At 40.0% G+C, this 11,733-nt stretch overlaps 1 non-coding gene across 1 annotated transcript; it reads left to right on the top strand.

Moving 5' to 3' along the window:
• The first annotated feature begins 6,438 nt into the window (after positions 1-6,438).
• On the top strand, positions 6,439-6,541 carry LOC149813212 (small nucleolar RNA R71). The gene has a single exon (XR_016428423.1). It is a non-coding gene; the product is annotated as a small nucleolar RNA R71 (small nucleolar RNA).
• Positions 6,542-11,733: the final 5,192 nt, after the last annotated feature.

Here is an 11,733-nt window from a genome sequence, read left to right on the forward strand (position 1 = left end):
ACTACCTCACTTTCGTAGGAATCATGGTTGCATTTAGCGTATGCAACAAGCCCTTTAAACCCCTAGCTTACACTAGTGGACGAGTAAGGTCTCGTGAGGGTTTGCAGCGATGCTACCCACAAACATCAATAAAATGCAAGGATGATCTTTTTAAAATATTAGGCTCTTAAGAATGCAGTTGTAACAAATATTTCATGTAATTGACATTCTCAAAACAAGTTTAAAAATCTCATGCCTCCACAGTAAAAATTCTTTTCCTTCACTTTTCTAATATTGTAGCTAGTTCATGATTTTTCTCCGAAAGTCAAGTATTCTCATGTTTTACTCATTTATTCTCACTTGTATATTTTCTGCACAGTAATGCACATATATACTTAAGCAATGAAAATTTTCTCATTCAGCACATTCTTTTTCTTTCATTTTCAACTTTTGATCTCTTGCGCATTCTTCTCATATGAGCACTATTTCGAATAGTCAGTTTTCGTGACCCGTGTAGCGAGCTTTGGGTCAGTGACTCCCAAGTCGGCCGACCTTAGGGCACTAGATACAGAGTATCCCTCAGACTTAATTGCTCGAGTCACTAGACCTTCTATTCTAATAGTTTACGTATAGTCTTCCTCTTGTCATGTGCAATGTCTCTATCTCTTAGGCTTTCTATGCAGTCCATGTAACAAGCTTTCGAACCGGTGGCTCCCAAACCAGCTGGCTTTGGGGCACCAGATGTAAAACACCCTTCAGATTCTACTTACTCGAACTACAAAGGCCACAGATATCGACTTAGACAAGAGATGATCTCCTTCGTTATCCTTTTCGTTAAGATACTCAAACACTTCATCTCGTGTCTGAGTTCTACTACTAGGATTCACAAAGACATCAACAACTAAACGTAACTCTATTCTTTTAAACTCATTTTTCAAACCCATCTTTCCATTGCTTATTTCTTTCACAAAACATACTGTGCATACTTATACAAAAGTGATTCAAAATTTTCTAACAATCAAATACTATCTTTTCTTTGAATTATCTCATAAACAACTACTATATTTGATTCAGTTCAGAAAAAAAAAAATTATGGGGCTTAAAAAATTTTTAAACTGTTAGATTATGCCAAAAACAATCATATATGCTACACTTTGTTCTTAAATGCCTACTTTGATTACCAGTCATACAAAAAAAAAAAAATTGTGTATTTTTGTGTGCATGCATCTAAACCACCCCCCCATGCTTGAATGACACTGTCTCTAGTGGCATACAAAATGAATAAAAATGTAATGCAAATGCACATTAAAAGACACTAACAAAAATATGGGAGAAAGGATAGATACAACCTGATTTGCTCTGAGCTTTTGAAGTTGATTTTCCTCTGATTCTTGAATTCTTTGAAAACTCTTCTTTGTACCTGTTAATTGATACACTAATTGTTAAGTTCATCCTGCATACATCAAAACACAAATTAGCACATGTGAAATGAAATACTAAATAAATAAAAACTCTGAAATGAAAAATAAATAATGTACATATGATACATCCCTCTGGTCGAATCTTCATGCCTTCGTGAGATGCACTATCTCACACTCACCATCCTGTAAGGCATCTGAAATGAATGGCTTCAGTCTTTGCCCATTCACTTTGAATGTACCTTGGGTCATAGGATCGAATAATGTCACTGCTCCATGGGGAAATACTTCTTTTACAATGTATGGACCTGTCCATCTCGATCTTAACTTCCCTGGGAATAAATGTAAACGAGAATTGTATAGCCACACTTTCTGATCTGGCTCAAACACTTTTCTGACAATATGCTTATCATGAAATGCTTCTGTGCGAGCCTTGTATAATTTGGCATTCTCATATGCATCATTCCTGAGTTCCTCTAATTCTGAGAGCTGCAGTGCTCTCTCTTTGCCAGCCTGGGTGAGGTCAAAATTTAATTTCTTGATAGCCCAGTACGCTCTATGTTCTAACTCGACAGGAAGATGACATGCTTTCCCGAATACAAGGCGATACGGGGACATGCCAATGGGAGTCTTAAATGCAGTTCTATATGCCCAAAGTGCATCATCTAAGCGCTGGGACCAATCCTTGCGGTCCGGACGAACTGTCTTTTCTAAAATTCGCTTAATCTTCCTATTGGACACTTCAACCTGTCCACTAGTCTGCGGATGATATGGAGTGGTGAATCTATGATTGACATAATATCTTCTCAGCAGAGAAGCTATCTGAACATTCCTAAAATGCTTGCCACCATCGCTAATCATCGCACGTGGCACTCCAAAATGACTGAAAATGTTGTGCTTAATGAACTTAAGCACTACTCTGTGATCATTGGTCTTGGTGGCCACAGCCTCGACCCACTTGGACACATAATCAACCGCCACCAGAATATATAAATTTCCGAATGAGGGCGGAAATGGTCCCATGAAATCAATGCCCCAAACATCAAAAATTTCGACTATCAAAATCGGTAGCAAGGGCATCATGTCCCTCTTGGACATGTTTCCAATCTGCTGACATCGCAGGCATCGCCTACAGAACTCATGAGCGTCCCTGTGGAGTGTGGGCCAATAAAATCCTGACTGCAAAACCTTTGCAGCCGTCTTCCTACTACTAAAATGCCCTCCACAGGCTAACGAATGGGAAAAATTCAAAATGGATTGGTATTCCTCCTCCGGAACGCATCTCCTAATGATCTGATCTGCACAGTATTTGAACAACTCCGGTTCATCCCAATAATAGTGCCTCACCTGAGATAGGAACCTCTCACGCTCATTCTTGTTCCAATGCTCAGGTATCTGCCTCGAAACCAGATAGTTCACAGTATCTGCAAACCAGGGTAACTGCGATGTACTGACTGACATGATCTGCTCATCGGGGAAAGAATCACTGATCGGTCTCTGATCCTGCGTAGTCTCCACGATCAGTCTGGAAAGATGGTCTGCTACTACATTCTCGCTTCCCTTCTTATCTCGAATCTCGAGATCAAACTCCTGTAGTAGTAGGACCCAACGAATTAATCTCGGTTTGGTGTCTTTCTTATTCAACAAATATTTCAATGCAGAATGATCAGAATAGACAACCACCTTCGAACCGAGTAAATAGGACCTAAATTTATCCAATGCGAAAACTACCGCAAGTAGTTCCTTCTCTGTCGTAGTATAATTCATCTGTGCATCAGACAGAGTTCTACTCGCATAGTAGATCACATAGGGCTTCCTATCAATGCGTTGTCCTAGAATGGCCCCCATAGCATAATCAGAAGCATCGCACATAATCTCAAATGGGAGAGTCCAATCTGGAGGTCTCAAAATAGGTGCAGTAATCAAGGCCTCTTTGAGAATCTCAAAGGCCTTCATACAATCCTCACCGAAAACAAAGGGCTGGTCTTTCTCCAATAACGTGCAAAGCGGTCGAGAGATTTTGCTGAAATCTTTTATGAACCGCCTGTAAAATCCCGCATGCCCTAAAAATGATCGAATCTGCCTCACAGAGGTGGGTGGAGTCAAACGAGAAATGGATTCCACCTTCGCTCTGTCAACCTCAATACCACGCTTGGACACAATGTGTCCAAGTACAATCCCCTCCTGGACCATAAAATGGCTCTTTTCCCAACTCAGGACGAGATTGGTCTCCACACACCTACTCAGTACTCGAGCAAGTTTGTGGAGGCAATCTTCAAAAGAAGAGCCATACACAGAAAAGTCGTCCATAAAAACTTCCATCACATCATCAATCATGTCCGAGAAGATAGCAAGCATGCACCTCTGAAAAGTAGCCGGGGCATTACAAAGCCCAAAAGGCATACGTCTAAATGCGAAGGTGCCATAAGGACATGTAAACGTGGTCTTCTCTTGGTCGTTAGGATGGACAGCTACCTGATTGTATCCTGAATATCCGTCTAGAAAGCAGTAGTAGCTCTGTCCTGTGAGTCGCTCTAAGATCTGATCAATGAATGGCAATGGGAAATGATCTTTCCTAGTTGCCACATTCAACTTCCTATAATCGATGCAGACTCGCCATCCTGTAGTGGTCCTCATCGGAATTCTCTCACCCTTCTCATTCTCAACCACAGTGAGTCCTGACTTCTTCGGCACAACTTGAATCGGACTGACCCACTGACTATCAGAAATAGGGTAAATGATTCCGGCATCCAACCACTTCACCACCTCTTTCTTCATGTTGGGATTTAGCCTTCTCTGCATATCCCTAAATGGCTTGATTTCCTCATTACAATGGATCCTATGCATGCAGAATGAAGGATCAATCCCCTTTAGATCCGCTACTCCCCATCCAATCGCTGCCTTGTGCTCTCGAAGAATAGTCAGCAATCTCTGTTCCTGTTCCTCAGTGAGCAAGGACGAGATGATCACAGGCAGAGTCTCATCATCTCCGAGGTATGCATACTTGAGTGAATCCGGTAAGGGTTTCAACTCAAGTTTCGGAGGCGACTCGATCGACGATTTGGCGGGGGTCTCCGCAAGTGGTGGAAGAGGTTCCCTGACTGCTCCCCAAGGTGGTCTCTCCGACGACACTCTAGACACATCTACACTATCTAAACCGCTATTCTTCTCTATATGGTACAAATCTAAAGAATCCTCAGTAATGTACAACTCGGGCTGCTCCTCCACTAACTCCTGTGCAATGTCTACATGAAAGCAGTCCATGTCTCCTGCTGGTCCCATCGCGGCATTGAAAATATTCAGCTTTACCTTCCTATTGCCAAATGAGAGATCCATGGCTCCAGTTCTACAATTGATGCACGCATTGGCAGTCGCCAAGAATGGTCTGCCTAAAATAATCGGAGTCTGGTGCTGGCTGTCTACTCCTTCCATATCAAGGATAATGAAATCGACTGGAAAATAAAAGTCATCCACTTTAACTAGCACGTCCTCCAAGACACCTCTCGGTACCTTGAAGGAACGATCTGCCAGTTGAAGTGTAATCGGAGTCGATCTCATCTCCCCTAACCCGAAAGAATCAAAGAAATATCCGGGCAGAATGTTCACGCTTGCTCCAAGATTGAGCAATGCGCATTCTATCCGGATGTTCCCTATAGTACAAGCAATGATAGGTGCTTCAGGGTCCTTGAGCTTGGGTGGTGTCTGATGCTGAAGTACTGAACTCACCTGCTCAGTCAGATGGACCCTGTTAGGAACTCGCTCTCTGGATTTCCTCTTTTGCGTACATAGCTCCTTCAGGAATTTGGCATAAGCCGGCACCTGCTGAATAGCATCAAGCAAAGGTAGGTTGATCTGCACATGCTTGAAGATATCAAGCATGTCCTGGATCTTCGCACCTTGCTTCCCTCTATAACCAGAAGACTCTAATGCTTTGGGATAGGGTGGTGGGGGAATATACTCTGCTGGCTCCTCCTCTTTGCGAGAAGGCTCACTCCTATCCTTCTTCTTCTCTGAGGATAAAGATGATGAAGGTGATGATGGGGATGGGGATGATGATTGAGCCGACGTAGGTGAAACAATGGTCTCTGGCTCCTCTATCTTCTCTCTACTCTCAACGTGATACTCACGTCCACTCCTCAAGGCCATAACTGATTTAGCCTGCTGCTGTGTCTCAGTATGAAATAGGCCTCCAGTCATCTGGTCCTTACCCTTCGGGTTCATGACAGCCTGACTCGGCAATGTACCCTCGGGTCTCCTACTAATAGCCTCAGCTAACTGTCCCATTTGCGACTCTAACTTCGCAATGGACTGCGTATGTGAGCTCAAAATCTGGCTACACTTCTCGAAGGCGTTCTGATTAGAGGTTTTCACCTCTTGGAATGCCTGGAGAAGTCTCTCCTCAAAAGATGTCTGCGGGGCAGACTCCTGCTGAATCGGGGAAGGAACTGAAGAAGAAGAAGACTGAGCATAGTTCGGTCTTTGAAATGGCTGAGTAAAAGATGGCTGCCGAACTGGCTGAGAGGAAGAAGGCATCTGTATAGAAGACTGTGGATTCTTCCATGAAAAATTGGGATGGTTACGCCAACCCGGATTATATGTCGATGAAAATGGGTTATTTGGCGGTCTGACGTAACCCTGAGCTGCCTGAACTTGTTCTTGAACAAATTCAGGGTACTGAGCTGCTGAAGGGCACTCAGTGATCTCGTGTGCCGGACTGGCACAAAGAGTACACACCTGCTGTGTAGTGGATGGTCCTGAGAGAAGCTGGTCCAGCTTCTGAGCAATCATGTCTACTTTACACTGTAGTGCAGTAGATGGACCAATCTCAAGAACGCCAGCTTTCTTCTGAATGCTGGGTGTGGCTCTATCAGAATGAGAGCTCGAAGCATGGTGGAGTGAATTCTCGGCCAATGTATCAAATAGCCTTCATGCTTCATCCTCGCTCTTCAGCATGAATGTCCCACCGCATGAAGAGTCGATCATCTGACGATTCTTGTCAGACAATCCATCATAGAAACTCTGCACCAGTTGCCATTTCGGCACCTGATGATGGGGGCATTTCCTGAGGAGATCCTTCATTCTCTCCCAGGTCTCATGAAAGCGCTCACCATCTAGCTCTGAAAAGCTAGTGATGGCTCTACGATATTGGTTCGTGCGACCAATGGGAAAGTATTTCCGACGAAACTCCTGTTGCAACTGATCCCAGGACTCTATTTCTACAGAATCTAAGAACTTTAGCCAATACTTGGCTTTGTCCTTCAATGAAAAAGGGAATAGAGTCAACCTCAACGCATCATCATCGAAATTCTGTATCTTAACAGTAGAACAGATTTTGAGGAATTCATCTAAGTGTCGGTAGGGATCCTCATGACTAAGGCCATAAAAGGATGGAAGCATTTGAATAATGCTGGCCTTAATCTCATAATGTGGCGCTCCTACATCAGGTCTCCGAATGCAGGATGCCTGAACATAGTCTGTGGGAATGAAGTATTCCCGCAGAGGGCGTGAAAGAACTGGGGGTGGAGGTGGAGGATCCATGTCAGCCATTGTTGCCGAACTTCGATGAGAATGTAAAATTCTCTCTGGGTTGTCAACAAATGGGTGTAATGGGGTTCCTAGACCTCGTCGACCCTGCATACACTGGTACTAAGACCAGATGTAAGCAAACGACCTAACTAAAAAAAATTAAACTAGCACAGATACTAAAATGTAAATAAGCAAATAACAGTAACTAAAAACAAACAAATATGCTATATAGCTATGTCAGAATTCTATACTAAATAATTAAATAACAAAGTAAACTATTCTAAAATGCTAAAACAAATAAATACAGGAAATCACAAACTATGTTTTTCTAAAACCCACCTGTCTAATCGCTCCTTGCAGAATGATAATTAAGTGAATCCTAAAAAGAACAATATGTGAATCCTATATTTACTAACTATGTTAATCCTATATTCACTTACTAATCCTACTAACTAAAAAGAAAACAACTAATTAACTAACTAAAACAAAATAATAATAAATTAAACTCTAAGAAATAAAGTAATTAATTCGCCGTTCCCCGGCAACGGCGCCAAAATTTGGTTGGTATTTTGGAATGCTCTTTTTTAAAACAATTATTTTCAATAAAACTTTGGAAAATCGTCAACCAAAAATATAAAAACCGACTTTCCACAAAGTGGTAAGTACGGGTCGATCCTCAGGGAACAGGAATTAATAACTACAATTCTAGAAAATTTAATTTATTAATATCAAATGGCAATCTACAATTATAAAGTGAATACAACTACAATTAAGCACTAAAAGAACACTAAACAAGCATTCAGTCTTCTTCTCCACACCAAGGATATTTCTGTCTTTTCGCCATTTAGAGAATCTTCTCACTTGTATAATAACCCTGGAAACTAAATATGCTTTTCAACCTAAAAATGCAGAAAAGTACAAAGTTAGTTTTCTATTTTAATTATGCAAACAACAACTAAAACTATATCTAATTCTACGAAAATAATAAACAAATGCTACTTATCAAACAAAAATTAAATAAAATACTAAATTAATTCTAAAATTAACCAAATTACTTCTACTAATGCTGTATGATGATTATGCAACTTCTAAAATACAGAAACTACTGAAAACAAACCTAAAATGCCGAAATTAAGAAAATTACGAAACTGCCCCTAACTAGTGTAAACTAGCAATCTGACAGGTTATCGGAAAACCACTGTTTGACAGAGCAAACGAGGTCCGATTTTCCCGAAATTTGTTCTGTTCTGCAACTGACAGATTAAAAAAATTGACAGTTTTTACAGAATTGAAAAACAGCATCTGGAACTCCAGATATAAGCGTTTCAAATCTGGGAAAAATCAGGATATCGTCAGTCCTGTAATTTAAAATCCAGAAAAAGCGGTTTTCACAAAACGCTTAAAAATCAGACCAAATCAACTCCGAATGAACTGAAATTTGGTCTGCAGTTAAATAACACGTTAATAAAGTGAATAGAAGAAAAAATTTGGAAAACACAGAATTTTTGCTCAGAAAATAATTCTGTTGCGACAGGGCAAAAATCTGGTTTTTATTTGAGTGCACTATTCACTTTATGGACCTATTTACCCCCTATCAAATGTAATCTACACCTAATGCAATCTAAATGACACTGTATAACAGTGTATATGCAGATGAATATTAGGAAAACACTAAATGCACGACGAACAAAACACTACAAGCAGTTTATGACTAGAACGAAGTTAACTAACAATGGAAATGCAACTATGCTCAATAATAAAATACAATCTAACTACTAAGTTAACTAATATCTAACTATCATTCAAACCACAATGAAACACATTTCATACATACTAAATAAATACGCTATACGTACACACACTTCTACACTAAAACTAAATTAGATAAATAAACTAATTAATATAGAAATCAAAAGAAATAATAAGAAATGACTTACTTAACTAAAGAACGAAGGCTAAGGTTAGGTTTCACTTGGTTGACTCGACTAGGATCGGTTTCGACTTGAGTAGGTTCAGTTTGGGTTTGGATGCACTCGGATGGGATTAGGTAGGCTCGATTTGACTAGGTTGAAAGAGATAGGTTCGAGCTAAGGTTGACTCACTAATTGGATTCGGTTTTGAGTTACCTTAATCAACTAGGTTCGGTTGACTTAGGTGGACTCGGTTTGACCTTAGTTAAGGTTGGGTTGGGTTTGGCTAAGGTTGACTCGATCTCGGATTGGTCTTGACTTGGACTTAGGCTAGGCTAGGGTTTGAACTTGGTTTAGGATAGACTTAGTCAACTAGATTCGGGTTGACTTAGACTCAACTAAGTTGGACTCAACTTAGGTTCGACTAGGCTCGAATGGGCTAAGGTAAGCTCGGTTTGACTCACTAGGTTTAGACTAAGTTTTTACCCGAGTTAGGTCTTTGACTAGGTTTGACCAAGGTTGGGTTTTGGATTTAGGTCTAGCAAGACTAGGATGAACTCGGTTTAGGTAGGCTTGAACTAAGTGGAATCAACTAGGTTTGACTTAGATAGGTTAGGTAGACTAGGTTGACCTAACTTAGGTTAGGGTTGACTCCACTAAGCTTGACTAAGGTTGGGCTTTGGTCTTAGACTCGACCTAAATGCGGTTTAGGCTTTGACTTGGGCTAGGCTAGGTTTTGACTAGGCTCAAAGGGGGTGTAGACTAGGGGTTGACTCGACCTAGGCTCGGTTTGACTAGGTTAGGTCTAGACTAAAGTAGTAACCTCCTAATTAAGCTACAATTAATCCAAAGTTCACGATTTTAATGGAGGAGGTTGAAAAAGGAATGTAATAATTACCAATGTTCAAACTTTGAAATGCTTTGGATTCTCAAAAATCGCCCCATTTAAAGAGGGAGTTACACTCCTTAATTGTCTTTAATGCCTTTTTGGAAATCTGAAAAGGCCAATCTAGAAATCCACGATTTTTGCTTTTCAAGATGGAATTAAAATGCTTTTAATGCTCTATGGAAATCGTGTAACCTAGATTGGAATTTTGGTTTAATTGCAAAACACTTTCCAAAGTTAAGGAGTAACTCCTTCTTTAATACACATTCAAAATTCAAATTTTCCTTAAATGCCTCACACGATTTTTGAAGAATATCCTTTTTCCAAAAGCTTTCCAATTTTCAATTACTTTAATTACCTCCCTTCTCCAAAAATCGCCAACTTCAATGGATGCTACTTTCTAAACTAATAGACTTAATTATACCTAGGGAACAAAAGAACTTAAATGGAAAATCGATTTCCTAGGAGTTAATGCTAACCTAATTCCAAAACTTACCTAAATGCAACCCTAAAAACGGCCAAAACAATAAACCCTAATACATTGAACCTAGACACCTTCCTAACTCAACTAATGACCATTAAGACTTTCTAAAAATCGACCAAGAGCTCAAGGAGAGCTCTAATGGCTGCCGCCCACCTCGGGGAAGAAGAAGAACTACACGAAAATAAAAAAAATAAAAAAATATATAAAATTATAAACTAACGAAAAGCAATAAAACCAAGTAACTACTATTTTGATAAAACTAAGTTAGAAAATATTAAAAATGACTCCTAATTACACAAAGGCTAACAATAACATCACTATGCTGGACTTAAAATCATAAAAAAATTAAAGAAAACTTGATTTTTATAATTTTCAATAATACACTCAAACACCAAAACGAAAAATGATTAAAACAATTAAGTAAATCAATCCTAAAACAATGGAACGACTAACACCAATTTATGCTACTGTTAACACACTAAACACACAGCAAGCAACACAACTTACCACTCTAAACCCCCTTTTTAACAAAAATATAAAGATCGGCTAGAATATCCCTAGCCGATTTTTTTTCTTTTTTCAAAAATAAAATCAAAACGAACCACACGCACAACCCACGACTTAGAATAAACTAAAATGAAATTTCCGAATGAGATTTTCAGCAACACAATACAAGACACAAGCTGGACAAAACAAAAATAGCAAAACAGAAAAATATTTTTGTAGAAATCAAGAATCGGCTAGAAAAAGTCTAGCCGATTTTTCTTCTTTTCAAGCAAAAACAACACACAAACAAACCTAACGACTAAGATGAATCAAAATGAAATTTGTGTCTGAGATTTTCTAAAAAGAAAACACCTATAACACGCTGGAAGCAAAAACCCAAATCGACTAGAAAAGCCTCTTGCCGATTTGCACGTTTTAGATAAAAACGATGGAAAAACACAAATCGAATACACAACCAATGAAAGAAAACCTAATCTAACGTGCTGGTCTGTGCACGCATGCTATTCTAAGGTTGAAATAAAAAGAAAAACAAGAAACATACAGAAAATAACAAAACAAAAACCACACACACAAATCGGTTTTATCTAGAAGAGAAGGAAGAAGAAGACCTACCTTTTGGAAGATCCGACGACCGGGGGGGTGAAGAAGAGCGGACCGTGGCTGGATGTAGACGTCTTCTACAGTTCAAGGATGCTGTACTTCACCAAAAACGGCACCTATTGCAGCTGCTACACGTTGGAGATCCACCGATGATGTCATGTGAGCCGATTCGCGATCGGAGGGTGTAGAAAGCCGGATGGAGGTAGGGCCGGCTCACCTTGGTGGTGTGTTGCGCACTCCCGCCCAAGGTTAATGGTCTCCACCTCTGCTACACCTGCAAAAGTACAGAAAAATGGTGAAAAGACAGCAAGGAATAAGAAAGAAAGGAAAAGAAACCAAAGAAAGCTTGAAAATATGCTTGAAAATCAAGCATAGGTCGATCTTCAATGGCCAACAGTTGGGGAAGATGGAGAGGAAGGAGCT

Source organism: Nuphar pumila, chromosome 16, assembly GCF_984573655.1.
Source record: "Nuphar pumila chromosome 16, dmNupPumi1.hap1.1, whole genome shotgun sequence".
In the NCBI taxonomy this organism is placed as follows: domain Eukaryota; kingdom Viridiplantae; phylum Streptophyta; class Magnoliopsida; order Nymphaeales; family Nymphaeaceae; genus Nuphar; species Nuphar pumila.